The sequence below is a fragment of the Nuphar pumila genome, chromosome 11 (assembly GCF_984573655.1).
Source record: "Nuphar pumila chromosome 11, dmNupPumi1.hap1.1, whole genome shotgun sequence".
Taxonomy (NCBI): Eukaryota; Viridiplantae; Streptophyta; class Magnoliopsida; order Nymphaeales; family Nymphaeaceae; genus Nuphar; species Nuphar pumila.
Window position 1 is genome coordinate 118,582,323 of NC_143259.1, and position 11,441 is coordinate 118,593,763.

Here is an 11,441-nt window from a genome sequence, read left to right on the forward strand (position 1 = left end):
CCTCTCGGATCCAAACCTGATCACCCTCTCTCTCTCTCTCTCTCTCTCTCTCTCTCTCTCTCTCTCTCTCTCTCTCTCTCTCTCTCTATTTCTCGCTCTCCCCGACCTCGACACCCAGCTCCCCACCTCCTCTCACCCTCGCCTGATCCTCTCTCCCGCTCTCACCTTTCTTTCGTCTGGCAGACCTTCGGCAAGCTCCCCTCTGGTGAGCTCCTATTTGACGAACCCCCTTGTGACTCCTCTCCGACCCTGAGCTCCCTTGCTTTGGCCTCCTCTCAGGTAACCCCCAACTCCTCTCTTCCCTATGTTGTCTTCTTCTTCTTTGTTTCCCCTTTTCTCTTCTTCGACAGAGTGGTAGGGGCGACGCCCCTCTGCCGTCTGCATTAAGTCGATCGGTAGGAGCTAAAGCCCCTGCCTAACATCTTTCGTCCGCCGGCAGAGGTGATGCCCCCTGTCACCTATATTTAGTCGGTCATCAAGGGTTTTAGCCCCTGCCTTTAGTGTTCTGGCAAGTCGGCAGGGGCGACACCCCCTACCGCCTGTGATAAGGCTTTATGCAGGGGCTTGTTGACCCCTACCTTGCTTTTTCAACAGGTCGGTAGGGACCTTGCCCTTGTCACTTGAGTATTCTCGGCAGGCAGGCACAAAGCCCCTACCCCCTATCCTTCCTCTTTTTGCAATGGAGGGGTCGAGCCCTCTCCCTACTTTCTCAAGATGAAAGGGGAGGGGATTCCCCCCCTCCCTGTTTCTCCTTTTCGCAAGGAAGGGGGATGAGCCCTCTCCCTAGTCTCTCTGCTCTTGTTAGGGCCCGAGGTCAAGTTCGACTCATCAGTCTATCCCACCCTTCACCTTTAGCCGTTGCAAGTTGGGTTGGGCCCAGTTTGACTGTCGAGCCCACTTGCCTCTCCTGCTTTAGCTTTCGAGCTAGTTTCATATATTTATGCTTTACTCTTTTGCAGCTCGCACGACGGATCTCGGTTGTTCCCTGAGACCTGAGCCCTTCATTACATACTCTCGAAGGCAAGCTCAACCCCGAGACTCCTCAAGGTAGGGGAAAGTTGCACAATGGACTTTGGATGAACTGAACTAAGCTAAAATATTTAAAAATAGAAATTAAAGTAATTAAATATATATGCATATATATATATATATATTTATAGAAGTATGCTTTTTAACTCAAGAATGCAGTTTTGCCATACTTGTCATTTCCATTATAGCATTTACTTCATCATCGCGCTTTAGTGCACATGCTACTGCTTTAATGTTATTTACTTTTGCCACCGCGCTTTATTGCAAAGGCTTTCTTGCTTTACGTATTTTTTTAGCTTGATACGCAATTTTGCAGATCAAACATTGCTTTCTGTCAATTACTTTTTGTCATTGCGCTTTAGTGCAGAGGCTTTCTTGCTTTACACATTTATTTAACTTGTACACAGTTTTGCAGATCAAGCATTGCTTTATGTCAATTACTTTCGCTGTCACGCTTTAGTGCACAAGCTATTTGCTTTTCCACATTTACCTGCTTACGCATTTGTTTAGTCGAGGTACTGTTTCGTACCTCATGCATTGCTTTACACAGTTATTTAAGTTGAGGTATGGTTTCGTACCTCAAGTCTTGCTTACGTTTTCAATTCCTGATACAACTATTTGACCAAGGATACACACTCTTGTGCTTAATGCGCATCTTCACACTTTAAGGATTTTTTGCATCCTGTTGTCGCACTGCATTGTACTTGCACTTGCTTAAGTATAGTCTGGAGCGTAACCTATTTCGTTCATTTGTTTAAAATTGACACGAGTCGCACTTATGCATTTTTGTTTCAAAAAGGAATTCCTAAAGTGAATTCGTGTTTCCAAATGCGTGACCTTGTTAAGCAAGTTTTGAAAGACGTTGCAAGATTGTAACTCAGTCTCCTGAATCAGAGTATTTAAGAGATATGCTTTACAACTTCGGTTTCGTGTATTCGATATAACTCGAATGACCCCGATGAGGGGCACAAACTTGTGTTTTGGGGTGGTTCTTTTGAAAAACCCTTATCCCCATTTATCGAGACCAATATCGCGAGGTATACACAACATACAGATACTGTGATAAACGAATGAGAGATCTGTGGCGATCTCGCCTTGTTCGAGTTGCACAATGTTGTACTCACAGTTTGAAAGATAAATCATGTTCAAAATAAGATATGTGGTTCAACATACTCTAATTATGCTATTTTTCAAAAGACGCAGGTTTGTGCCTAAGCGCTAAAATTCTTAATAATCAATCACATATGAATTTTGTTCTATCGAATTGATAACTCAACACTTCTCTTTGAAACTCATTATGAGTTACGTACTGCGATGAGTAGGATGAGAGGTCTATGTTTACCTCGAGCGTGCAATGACACATTGTTGAAATCATAAAATGGTGACTATGTACCTTCATAGGCAAGATACTCAGAGTGAGTCTAATGGACCAGAGCATGTAGAATGAGACAACGGTTAAGAAACCCTTGTCATGTCTATTCACCATGGTTCATCAAGAGGGAGGATGAATGGTACAAAAACTCGAATTGACAAGCCATTAATGGTTATTACGGGCAAAAGACTCAATTTTCTTAGTCATCGGAGTTAAAGAAAATAGGCTACAAAAGTTAGCTTAACACTTCTCCAGAAGTTGGATGCATCGTTTGGAATAAGTGGAACAAGTGGCCTTTGAGGAATCTTCTCTCAGTCACCGACCGTCCCCTTTGAAATGGACGCAGCTAGCTATTCGAGGTATTGAAAAAACATGGCATAATAGACTCCTGAACTAGTCTATGTTGCTTCTACGATTCGTGCCTTGCCCGTACCCGTAGGCCAGTTAATATCGAAGCATGTTATATGTTCTCCCGAAGATGGTTGTTAGCTACAGTGCGTGTTCGAAGGTCCCAATGAGCGCCACATGTAAAAGCTCATGAAGCTTGTATCCCTATGTGTGTCGGCATCACTTAGCATCAGAACACGGTGCGGTTGCAAAGACTTAAGTACCCTTTCCAACCATTCTTGCCATGAAACGATGGTTCAAGAAAAGGACAAAAAAGTCCACCATCTAGAAAATTGAAATGACGATGCGAGATCCTCCATCTAGAAAAGTGAAACGCCGGTTCAAGCTATTATTTCCATGAAACAATGGTTTAAGAAAAGGACCAAAATATCCTCCATTCAAAAAAGGGAAACGACGGCTCGAGATCTTCCATCTAGAAAAGTGAAACGCTGATTCAAGAATGATTTTAACTTTTCAAAGTCCATACATTCTGTTTTTGCCCAAAGAGTAAACTTTTGCACCATCTGCTGTAACAAAAGCTCCCTTTAACGATGCACCCTTTGCCATCGTCTGCTGCCACCGGACCCTCCTTTGCCATTGTTTGTTGCCGCCAGAGCATCCTTTGTCGTCGTTTACGTCGGAGCACCCTTTGCCATCGTCTGCTATCGCCGGAGCACCCTTTGCCATAGTCTGCTGTCGTCGGAGCACCCTTTGTCATCGTTTGCGCAGTGGCAACATCGTTGCCACCATCGGCTGCGTCTACCTTATGGATGTTTATCATCCACTGTCAGATTGCCAAGGTTTCGTTATGCAAACAAATCAATTTATAAATCTAAATGTTAAATCATACAACTGTGTGACCTTCTGGGCGTCGAAAAATAGTTAGCACGATTTGTTCTTATGAAGGCCAAACATTTCAACGATATGTACTTATGAAGGCTAAATTTCTACAATGATTTATACGTTTGAAGCATGAACGATTTATACATTTAAATCAATAGTGATTTGTACGTTCGATGCAACAACAATTTAATGAAACTACCACGATTTGTACTTAAGTTTAATAAATCGTACAACAATGTTTACATATGAAGCCAAATGTTACAATGATATGTACTTATCAAGGTTGCAATTTATGCAATGATTTGTAAGTTTGAAGCAACAACGATTTAGACATTTAAAGCAGTGGTAATGTGTATTTATAAAGTTACATTGATTTATACTTAAGTTTGCTAAATCTTACAATGATGTTTACTTATAAAGCCAAATATTGCAACGATTTGTAATGTTGGTGATTGTTTAACGAATGAGATAATTTGTATCATTATATACTTGGAGAGGTGGTTGTAACATATAATGATACGGTTAAATGTATGTGTTATGCAGGTTAGCAATGTCTAAAGCTCGTCAGACAAAAAATCCCCCGCTGTTCTATGGGATGACTATTAGAGAAGTTATCTGTCAGTCTCATCTATATAAGCGTTATAAAAGGTACCAAAATATAATAAAGACTGAGAATGATAAAGACAATGACAAAGCTTTGGAATTGTATTATGTGAGGATTATCCATCAGATATTGAGGTTGAAAAGCAAAGGAAGAATGAGGAAGAACTAAAGATAAAGAAGAAGAAGGACGACGAAGAGAAGGAAAAGCAAAGGAAGAAGGAGAAGGAGAAGGAGAATGAAAAGCAAAGGCAAAGGCAAAGGCAAAGGCAAAGGCAAAGGAAGAAGGCGAAGAAGAGGGAGCAACAAAGAAAGAAGTAGGAGGAGAATGAAAAGCAAAGGAAGAAAAGGCAAATGAAGGATGAGGAGGAGAGGGAAAGGCAAAAAAAGAATAAGGAGGAGGAGGAGAGTGAAAGGCAATTGAAGAAAAAGAAGGAGGAAGAGAAAGAAAGGCAAATGATGAAGCAAGAATATTTTGAAAAGCAAAGAAGGATAAGGCCAATAAAGGAGGCGGAAGAGAGAGAAAGGCAAAAAAATAATAAAAAAGAGGAAGAGGAGAGAGAAAGAGAATTAAAGAAGGAGGAGGAGGAAGAGAAGGAAAGGCAAATGATGAAGATGAAAGATGAAAGACAAATGAAGAAGTATCAGGATGAGGAAGAGAAGGAAAGGCAAATGAAGGAGGAGGACAAGGAAGAGAAGGAAAGACAAAGGAGGATGAGAAAAATAAGGAAAGATAAAGGAAGAAGCAGGAGGAGGAAGAGAAGAAAAAAGAAAGGAAAAAGCAGAAGGAAGACAAGGAAAGAGAAAGGAAAAAGCAAGAGGAGGAAGAGTAGGAAATGAAAATGAAGGAAGAAATTGGAAAGCAGAGAAGGGAGGCGAAGGAAGAAAGAAGTAGAAAAGCAAAGGGAGACAATAGAGCAACAAGAAAGGCAGAGGATGGAGAGAGGGGATAAAGAGAAGAAAAGTATGACCAAGGTACGTAAATCGATCTTATCTGTCATGATTTATTGTGATAGGTATTATTGTGATATCGATTAATGTGATAGCGATTAATGTGAACGATTTACTGTGATAGATATTATTATGTATAACGGTTACTGTGATAACGATTACTATGTATAGCGATTACTGTGATAGTGTGTGTGCAATAATTATTATTTATAGCGATTACTGTGTACAGTGACGTGTAGAAGTACAAATGTGATTAATTTACAATTGATACGAATAATATGCTATTTTGTTTTACAGGGAGTTCAGAAGAAAAGTAGAGCACCAGGTGAAAATCTCAGAGGATAGTGTCAGTGTCCTGTAGTTTTGTTATGGTATGAACAACTGAATGAATATAAGAAGGATTGATTACGAAATATGTACTTCGGCAGCCTTCTGTACCAACATTATTTTGAAACGTGTTGGAACACCATGACCCACCTAGTAAATAAGTAGAATCATAAGACAAACACATTCTAGTTTGATTCTTTTGAGATCACCATGACCTTAAAAGACGTGACACGAATTACAAGTCTTAAGTGTCATGGAAGTGTTGTCCTATTATGGGATTCAAACTATTACGCAAGGGATAAGTGCACGACCCTTCTAGGAATGTCGATGGAGGACTGAAGTCAATGTATTTTTAGTAAAAGCAATTCCACATTGATGAAAGTTTTTTATTTCTATAATAAATGGGAAGGCTGGTCCGCTACATATGTATATGAAAGAGCTGACCAAGAGTTGCGCAACTTCTTTCTTTATTTTTTTGGACTTACTTTATTTTCTGATTGTTCTAGTTTGAGAATAAGTTACTTGTGGCTGCAGTTTCTGGAAGACTTAGATGAAGTCGACAACTGAGCATGGGGTGCTGCTATGCTCGCACACTTATACAGTCAACTTTACCATGTGAGTAAGGGTACGAAACCATCAGGGGTTTGGCCATTTGTTCAGGTATTTGTTTATTATATATTTAGTACTTGTAGACTAAGTTTGTTGAAGGTTGTAGTGTTACTAATATATTGTTTTTATAGACCTGGCCGTGGGAGCATATTGTCGCGTTGAGTCCTCAGTGTAACCCTCTGATTTGTGGTTTTCCAAAGATCGGTCGGTGGGCTAGAATAAATGTCAAGGAGGATAATACTAAGTTCATTTTAGATGGTCTGCAATTACATGAAATAAATGATTTAAAATTGTTTACAATCATTTCAACATTTATCATTCATTAGTATAAATCGTTGAAATGTTTAGCATTCTTAAGTAATCATCACTGCAGGATTTGGTCTTCATTAGTACAAATCATTATCGTTTTAGCATTTAACTTTCAGTACTATAATCATTGTAATTATTTATATTTTTAAGTAATGATCATTGCAGAATTTTGTATTCCTTCGTACAAATCGTTATCGCTTAAGCATTTCACTTTCTTTACTATAAATTATTGTAATAATTTATATTCTTAAGTAATGATCGTTGCAGGATTTTGTATTCCTTAGTATAAATCGTTATCCCTTGAGCATTAACTTTCGTTAGTGTAAGTCATTGTAATTGTTATCATTCTCAGTAACAATCATTGTAATATATTTAGGACTCTTTAATATAAATAATTTTAATATTTAACATTCATTAGCTTGAGTAATTGTCTATACGTAAACCATAATCTCCAATGTACAGGTTGTGTGGAGACCTCATGGAGATGGGGAGGACGAGGACCAAGAGCTTGTTGCTAAGTCTGCGAGACTGACTGACCATAATATTTGTCTGTTTATCAATTATGAAGCCGAGTTACAATATGATAGTCGAGTTCTCCAACAATTTGGATTGGGACAGTCTATCCCAAAGAAGCTCATGGAAGTGAGAAGGAAGATGAATAGTGGTGGGCCAAAAAATGTGAATTGGCACAAACGCTACAAAAAACAATTGGATAGCTGGAACAAAGGTGGTGTTCGTGTCATAGCGTATGATTATAAAGAACGACAATATAATCCCAACTATTTTAAAAAATATTAGGAACCCATGCACCAAAATCTGGAGATTGAGAATATTGGGAACTCATGGCTCCCTCCTGCCCCCCATCATGTCGCATCCCAGCATTGAAAACACATCCAGCATCTCCCTCCCGCTACAACAACAATTACCTCAGTAACAATACACGATGAAGAGCGAACACAACTTTCAAAAGAGAAGGTAGTCTCTGGCACAAGGTTCAAGATGTTGGAGAGAGAGAATAAGGACCTACATAAACAAATGAGAAATTTGAGGAGATAAATGCGGTCATAATATGATACACTGGTAGAGATGATGACCAATGTTTATAATAAGATCAAGGGAACCAAGAGGCCACCGAGGATAGAGAGTCCACCAAAAAAAAAAGAGATGATTTGTATGTCATAGTCCATCTAAGTCGTCAAGTGCCACTGAATAAACGAAAGCGATTTTTTTATCCCGATAATTATTTGTTGTAATTCTATAATCCTTTCTTGTAATTCTATAATTTTTTTCTAACGTGATATTCTTTAATTGTTTAATTCATTTTTTTAATAAGTGTAACACACAAGTGTCACTGAACAGATCATTGTAATATTCGACCTTCGTAAATAAAAGTGATTACATTTGTTTTTTTATAAGAGATCATGATCTGTACAACCATCCCACCTAAACCCATCAAATAATTGAACCAAATCTATTTGAATATCCTATTGCAATTTTCCTTTACGAGCTTTGTCCTAGCGAACAATACGTTCCATCGCGATTTACATAATGATATTCGAAAATGGTAGAAAAGAAAAATAAACAAATTGACACGATGTTTAGACTTAGTAAAGAACAAATCAAGTTAACTTCCCCGATACAGACGTCATTGTGTATATCGCTCTAGGATATTTTTTGGTATAATGATTCAGATACAATATATGTACAACGATTTATCTTATCGCGATTTATATAATGACTGATAAAAAGCGAAAAGTAGAAAGAAAAAATAAATCAACACGATGTTTATTGGTGAAGTCTAAATCTAGGTAACTTGATAAATACAAATCGAGTTAACTTTAACGATACATTACAACCACATCCATTTACATGAGTATTTAGTTATAATACATCATGACCAATGGTTTGGCTTAGATACAATACATGCCCATCATCATCAACAATAAACCCACATCCAAATAGTGATGTGCTTCGAAACAGACATCATCAATATCATCATCATCATCACCTTCAGTTTACTGAGTGGCCTTCGCTAGTCACTAGGAATGATAGAAGGTAAATCTATCTACCAATGGAGGTCCTTATCTCTTTGCAAGTTTTTTTTCATGAAGTATATTGGGAATAGATAATGGTATGGATCCCAACAGGCAGAGAAGATGTAGCCAGCACGACTAACATATTTGTCATGAAGTATATCAAAGATTAGACAAATATTTTTTCAACTGCAAAGTATGGTTTGCGAACGATGGAGGATCTGACAGTAGGAATAGATCAAATAGATGGTCATCAACACCCCTTGTCTATCATGCATAATATTTGTGCTTGCTCCAGTATGGCGGCAAAGATTGAAGATAATTATGGATGTTATATTCTAAGTAAGCTTTGATATACTTCATGACAAATACGCCACAATTGTATGTGTCATGAATATATCGATGTATCCACAGAAGATAGCCACTATAATCATCATCAAAGATTATATAAATATTTCCTCACAGCATGAAACAACTACAGTATTAGCATCAAACCCTATCCATCAAGCACAAGTAGAAGGAACACAAAAGAATAAAGAAGAAAGAAAAATACAAGGAGAAAGAAGAAGAAGGAAAAGAAGAAGAAGAAGAAGGTGAAGGCGGAGGAGAAAAAAGAAGAAGAAGTTGCGTTGTCGTAAAAAGAAGGAAGATAGGTTAAATAGATTAGGGTTTTAGACCTGGACAATGGGTCGGGTTGGGTCACTCTCCCATCTAAACCCATCACACAAATCGAAACGTTGTTTAGACTAGATAAAGTAAAAATCAAGATAACTTCATAAATACAAATCGATTTACAAATCACCACAATGTTTATTTATAAACTACAAATCTAGGTAACTTAATAAATATAAATCGATTTACAACCAAAATACGTTAAGTTTCATAATTTAAAAATATTTGTCCTATTGTGATTTGCTGTTACGAGCTTTGTCAATGTGAATGATATCTCCTATAACGATTTATATAATGACTGATTCATAAATGGTGGAAAAGAAAAATAATAAACAAATCGAGACGATGTTCAGACTAGATAAAGTAAAATCGAGATAACTTCATAAATACAAATCATTTTACAACTTGATGCTGATTTAAGTAACAGTTGCGAATCGATTTATGCTATCGCGATTTGCATTGACGAGCTTTGTCTATGTGAACGATTTATCTTATCAGGATTTGCATAATTATAGATTCATAAAATTCAGAATAGAAAAATAATAAACAAATCAACACGATATTTAGACTTAGTAAACTATAAATAGAGACGTAGTTATAAATCAATTTCACTGTAACGATAAGTGCTATCACGATTTGCTTGATATGTCCTATCACGTAGACTAGTTTTGTAAAAGGTAGATAAAATGATATATTTTTATTTAATTAATGTGCAATGTAATTAATTTGTGTGCGGTTTTTGAAAATGGGCAGTAGGTGAAATGACATTTCCTTTATATATGAATTACACATCGCACAAGTTCAAGACAGTGTCATTTCGCTTTGCTTCGTGAAAAAGCAAGAGACGAACCAACGTTTCCTTTATAAATGATGTGTTCATGAAACAAACATATAACCTGCTTCGTCGTAAAGAGAGTATCGATGTCGAGGAAGGAGACGATGACAGCTACATGGCCAACGATGGCGACGATGACAGCTACACGACCAACAATGGCGATGAATGAGACGACCACAACTATCCAAACAACGATGGGGATTCATGTGTATATTGTCTAAACTTTGTAATGAGTTTCTTCAACATTTACCTCTTTTATGACATATATTCGATTTGTGTTGTGTACTGTAGAAAGAAATTTTTGACTAAGGCTATCCTTTCAGAGATGAGTGAAGCGAATCTTTCGACAACGCGAAAGACAACTAAGGCCATCCTTTCAGAGATGAGTGAGGTGAATCTTTCGACATCGAGAAAGACAAATACGGCAACTCTCTAAAGGAGGCATAATGTGATGCCAGGATGTGTCAAAATGGACATCGAGCTCTTGCTTCATATCAAGATAGCTAAAAAATATTGCCGAAATGATAAAATTTGTAGTTTATTCAAAGTAATTGAAATGTGCACATCCGTGCAAAAAATATTCCCTCTTCTATCTAGAGTATTGCCTCAAACTGGGCTAGATCTGTAGAATCCAAAATCAAAATCAAATTTATTGTTGTTGAGTTTCTTCAAGAATCTATCCATTTCCTTGATATGAAAAGAAAGGAATTTGTTCTCAGTATCATAAAAGCAATTGATGAAAAGGATATTGATGAATGAATTTCACATGAATAAAGTTGATTCTTGGTAATTTTGGCAGTTTGATATCTGGGGTTTACCCATAATGATCTTTTTGCACTCTTTAGAGACATGAAGATTGAGCTTTCTTGGGATTTGGCGAGAATCTCATCACATCAGCCTTCAACTCGGTGATGTTCTGATTTTTCTTGGAAGGACATGTCACATACTCCTTCATCTTGTAGATGATCTGAGTCTTCTTTGGTCCCAAGAATTATATTAATAATATTGTCTCTCTGATTGAAATCTTTTGCACTATTTTGAGACATGGAAAGTAAGTTCTCTTGAGATTTGGCAAGAATTTCATCACATCAGCTTTCACCTCAACGATGTTTTGATTTTTCTTGAAAGAGCACGTCACATACTCCTTCAACTTGGAGATGATCCGAGTCTTCTTTAGTCCCAAGAATTATATTGATAAAATTGTCTCATTGGATTGAAAATCTTTTATGATAATAGTGATCAAATATCTTTTAGGGATTGATGGGTGGTTCATCGCATCAGTCTTCAACTTGACGATGATTTAAACTTTCTCTAGAAGAACACATCATATACTCCTTCAACTTGAAAATGATCTGAGTCTTCTTTGGCTCTGAGGGTCTAACTCATCCATCCGTCTTTATCTTGACTATGATTGAGAGATCTCTTTTGCATATAATTGATTATAGCTTTACTGATTGAAGAGATATTGAAGTTG